Raw genomic sequence first — 5,732 nt, forward strand, 5'->3', positions numbered from 1 at the left:
GACCTTCCCCACGTGCGGCAGGGACATCGCCGCGCGCGTCGTCAGGTCCGTGTCCGCGTCCTCCAGACCCGCCGTGCCGCCGCGGTGACGCCCGAGCCTCGTGAGGGGAACCGGCGTCGGCAGGCGGAGGAACCGAGAGGGAGCCGGACTCTGCCGGTTCTCGGGGCTCGCGCCGGCAGAACCTCCCGCGGAGTCCTCGGACAGCAGCCTCGTGCGGTCCGGCGAGTCCCGGCGATCGCGCGGAGAGCGGAAGAGCAGCGGACTCCTGCGGCCGGAGGACGGGATCAGGAAGTGAGGGATCCGGTCCGGAGTCAGAGCGAGGCTCCGCAGAGACGATCCGGCTTTACCGACCGACATGACGGCTGCTGGAGGAGGAGAAAACAGATCAGTCCAAACCTGAGAGTCCGTTCAATGAACCAAAAACTACATCCAACATCACCAAAACCTCCAGACCTGATAAAGACCAGGATGCATTTCTGCGATGGTCCGTTTGTTAGGAAACCCTTTAGAGTTCAGGATCTTGAAGTCATTCATGTTCCTGACTCCTCTTCACCTCCATGAAGCCAGGCTGACTGCTTCCAACATGTGAACTAACTTCACAAACTAACACAACGTCTCTGTCTGGTGGTTTGGAGACTTCATGAAGCTCCTGGTCTGGACCTCTGTCACCTCAGAGGAACACAGACCTTTAAAGCCGCTGGAAACCCAAATCCACAATAACATTCTAACTATGTAATTTAGGGTCTTATGTACATAATAGTAAGCATCTAAAAAGTATTAGAAATTAGTTTAAATCCAAATTCAAAATATTGTCATTTAAGTTTTTGTAAACTTTCCTGATGTTGGGTTTGAAGTGGGCGTGGTTATGCTCTGACAATTATTACGCAATTAATTCCACGAACCAATCATAAAAAATCCACATCAGTTGTCAGTTGTTGAGCGAAAAAGAAACAGATGCAACAAAACCTCTCTGCTCAGTCTGCCTCTGAGTCTGAGTCAAGTCCTCTACAGAGCATCTATCTATCTATCTATCTATCTATCTATCTATCTATCTATCTATCACTCTAAAACATGGCCGACAACGACAAGACGTTTCCTTTAAGCTACATCTTGATATCCACTTCTACCAGACTGACAGTTTTCATATAATGAGTCACTACTAATGTTAGTTTCATTTCTCCCTCAGCAGGTTGGATCCTTTATCAGAGCGTCACAAATTAAAGATGTGATCATACACAAAAAAAAAAACCATAAAGTTAAAATCAGAATGAAGTAAAACTTAAGAGAAGTTAGCTGGGAACCTGCTGGATCCCAGGTACAGGATCACGTCTCCCACTGTAAACAGCTCAGAGAGTTTTTATTCCAGACAGGACTCTTCACTTGATCTCCTTTATAGAGCACCCAGGTCAGACTGGACACAACTCTACAAACCAATAATCCCTTAAAATAACCTCAGATTTTCATGAATTCACCTCTTAATGCAAAATCCCCTTAAAATTAAGTAAGGGAGTTATTAATGGAGGAGATCCCATCAAAACCTCCTTAAGCTCCCCTTAATCTTGACTCCTTACTTTCTAATTTAATATAAAATTCAGGGAGAAAGGAACTTTTCCATTAATTTACACTTAATAGCCTGTAAACCTGCACAAAAGGCATGACAAATCTCTTAATTACTAAAGTGTATTATTTCTAGTAATTAAGGGATTTTTCCCTTAATTATTTTTCCCATCTCTGTGAACCAACCCAGGAGTAAATCCTTTATAAACCCATGATACTAACCTCTGTGTTATTTTTTGTCTCCTTCAGTAGAAACAGAGTCTCTGTCTGCAGGTCTGATCTGATCTGAGGCCGCTTCTCCTGTTTTATACCGCAGACTGCAGCAGCTGGAGCCAATCAGATCTGATCAGGGACCAGATCCCAGTGTGTCAGGGTAAATGGCATCATGTCTGACATGTTGTGCTCCTGCACTGGTTCTCCACAGGTCTGCCTCCTCTCACCTGTTTCATACATACTGCACCCAGACTGCAGAAGTTCCCGTCCTGGTAGACCCAGTCTGCGGTCTGAAGACTCGGTCACAGTGAGTCTTACAGCAGACTGACTCTGCTCCTGGCCCAATGGGTGATTTTGTTCAGTGGTGTGACAACTGGTTTTTAAAACGTAATGTCACCAAAACTAAAGACGTGTGTAGACTTTAGAAGGAAAGCCCTACAGGCCCATTCAGACTGTCATTAAGGGTCAGACCACTGAGCAGGTTCAGTGTTATAAATACCTGGGAACTAAAACTGATAACAAGCTGAAATTCAGTGACAACACAGGGGCCCAGCAGCCACTGCACTGCCTCTGGAAGCTGAACTGGTTTGGTGTGTCTGAACTCATGACTCTTCTACAGCTCCATGGTAGTCAGTCATCACTCTCTCTATTATTACTTGGTTTGGTAATCTGTCAACAGGCTGCAACATATAGTGAAAGTGTCCAGTGAGATCATTGGTGTTAAACTGCCTGATCTGTCTCACATCTCCTGTAAGAGAGCAGCTTCTCAGGCTGGAGATATTTCAGTTTCCTCTTCATCCTCTGATGGAGAATCTGAGCTCCGACCCTCCGGACAGAGATTCAGACCAAAGTCCAGGTCTAACAGGCTGAATAATTATTTTATTTCTCAGGCCACCAAACTGTTAAATGCTCATGATGACCCTGACCCAGCTGATGATTAGTTTCCCATTTAACTCCTGGGGGCTGATGATGGTTTTAGTGATGGCTAAACTTACTCTGGTTTCCTGGTGTCACTTTTTTGTACCTGAGCCTGTGTGTCTGTGTCTCTGTGTGTTCTGTGTTTTATCTGCTGCAAGATAATAAAGTTGAGGTTGAAGTTCAGTACATACAGTGTGATGTCATCCCGTCTCAGCCTGATCCTGCTGATGTTGAGGCAGGTTTTCCTCAACATTGTAGTAATAATGAATTCAACACAAAGCTTTCCATTTCTCTGCAAACTGTTTTCATTCATTAATTCAAGGACCCATTTAAAAGTAAAGGCTCGTCATTAAACAGTATTTTAATCTTCATTTCAGATGAACTGTATTGTCTCTTCATATTGTCTCATAAGCTGCATGCCGCTGCACTCGGAACTCGGAGAAAAACGTTTTCCAACCCGGAGAAGTGCAAAGGAAGGAACGCTCGAGTTCCCAGTCGGAAAGTCGGACAAAATTATTTCCGCCCGAGTTCTCCGATATAAACACAGCTGACCTCACAGCATCAATCTGTACTTAATAAAACTTCATTTTACTTCATTTCAAAATTTTACACAAGATATACCCTGCTAATTGTACGGAAGCCGAGAACAGCCGTGCTTGCAATTGTTTTTTTAATGCCGTTATCTTGAGATCACGAGTTAATTATCTCGTTATCTCGAGATAACGAGATAATCAAGCCGTTATCACGAGAAAACAAAATGTCGTTTCCTCTTATTACTTATAATGTTTATCAGAGATCAGGAGCCATGCAGCATGCAGAGATGGAGTCTGGACAGCTGTAGCAACTGATTTAAGATGAAAATCATAACTGCAGCAAACAAAACTTCACATTTATGCCTCGACTTCCTGTTCAGTTCTGAATCCTCCTGACAGTCATGACAGTGATCTGAAGGCTGAAATCAGCTGTGATCAAATGAACCAGACTCTCATTTTCCAGTTCTCCATAATTATCCCGTGATCTCGAGAAATCAGCCTTTTCTTTTCTCGAGATAACAAGATAATTAACTCGTGATCTCGAGATAACGGCATTAAAAAAAATAATTGCAAGCACGGCCGTTCTCGGCTTCCGTATAATTGTCTTATTGCTAAGTTTAGAGACATTGATATTTCTTGTACCTTCTGCAAACATCATTTGGAAACAATTTCTCACCTATTTTTTGATTGTGAAATATCTCAAAAATTTTGGACAGATCTAGAGTTTCACTTTTTGACGCTGCTAACTCCGTCTACTCTTTTAATCTGTTACTGTGATAATCCAGATGATGGCGCTCTCGAATATCTGATTAATTTCGTTATCCTATAAGCAAAGTTTTTTATTCACAAACAAAAGTTTTCTAAATCACTTCCTAAGATCTCACCTTTTCTCCTAGAACTGAATTCTCCACTTAAATCACTCAGTTTATTAAACAACAAAAAAAGTAATAAGCTATTGAAACATTATGGAACTTTTTTCCCTGAAACCTACCGACTAAATATGTTCCCTGACCTAAATTTTTCCTCTATGTTCCTCATATACATTTGTGTCCTTAAATTTAATATATGTGCTGCTATTGTTTACCTGATTGTTTGTATATTATCCTTTTGTTAATAAAAAAAAACAACAACTTGATTTTACTTTATATGTAAAGTAATTTTTGTGTATTTTTGTGTTATGAAAACGTGTTGGAACAACTTTGTAGTTCCCATTTGTAACGTAACTCAGTGACTTGTGCTTAGATAGAAGTGTTTGCTGTATGAACTCGCCTGCTGTCAGATCGCTTCCTGTTCCGTTAACGTTAACGACCGACCTCCAGATCCTCCAGATCCTCCAGCGGGATCAACTTTATTCTGATTTTTGGCATCAAAACCTCTAATCTGCTTTTTGGGTTTTGAAAAACGCAGAATGAAATCTGACTGAAGGTGGGATCAGTTTCAGTCTGAATGAGCAGAATCTCTTTTATCCGTTTTGAAAAACCTAATTTTCACATTTAATGCAAATCCGTTATCTGGCCTGTGTTCAGCCCCGACAAAACGTAGCAAAACGTTTATTTAAAGGGAAACGGTGGAGCGTTGAACATCCTACACACTACAGCAGCTGAGAAGGACATTCTTTGCGTTCTTTAAATATGTGTTTAATTCTACAAAACACGTTGATGTTCCAGTCACTGCCCTTTCTGTCCAGAACAGCAGAAACATCCCAGTGGACTGAAGGGTTAGTGGAAACTGCTTCCTCATTACAGTGATCCAGCATTTGCCTCATTTGCATTTCAGGATGACAAGGCAAACATTTCAGGTGAAGGATAATCCACTTCTTACTTTCAGACTGTGTTACCATCTATATGAGCTAATTATTTTATTATGAGTATTAGGCCTATCATTATTGCTGATCACTGTTGTTGTGATATGATATTGTAATATTTACCATTATATATTTAGAGGAGTAGAGTGGAGTAGAAAAGTTTATGAAAGAGTCACTCCACATGGTTCATACAGCAAAAGATACAAACATGTCTTATATGTCAAATATGTCTGTGCACTGCCTTTTTAATAGGGCGGGGTTTATATACACGTCGCTGCTGATTGGCTAACAGCTCTGACACACCCACCAGACGAGAGACAACAACTCAAAGCCCGTTTCACACAGCCCCCAGGCGGCAGGTCTAAGCCTTGCAGCCAATTTGACATGGTGGCCAACGGTGGTACTGCAGCCTAAAATTCACCTGCGGCCCAAAAAGCGTTTTTCCCATAGACGGCCATTGTAAAAGACAGTCCTCTAAAACTGTTCAGAAGATACCTACAACACCACACAAGACCTTAAAACACTCTTTCAATTATGTATTTTTTAATCATGAAGGCCGATTTTTTTAAAAATCACTCAGAGCCGTTTAAAAGGCTGTTTTTTGTGTGTGACGTCACCCCAGGGTACGAGCTAAGCACGCGCCTCTGAGCTCTGCATCGGGGACGAGCGTCCTGCTTCCTCTGCTGCTCCGTCTGTCAGCTGTGTTC

The sequence above is a fragment of the Centroberyx affinis genome, unplaced genomic scaffold (assembly GCF_046629955.1).
Source record: "Centroberyx affinis isolate AG114_WGS23_722 - 3 ecotype Tasmania unplaced genomic scaffold, CSIRO-AGI_Caff_v1 ptg007905l_1, whole genome shotgun sequence".
NCBI lineage: Eukaryota > Metazoa > Chordata > Actinopteri > Beryciformes > Berycidae > Centroberyx > Centroberyx affinis.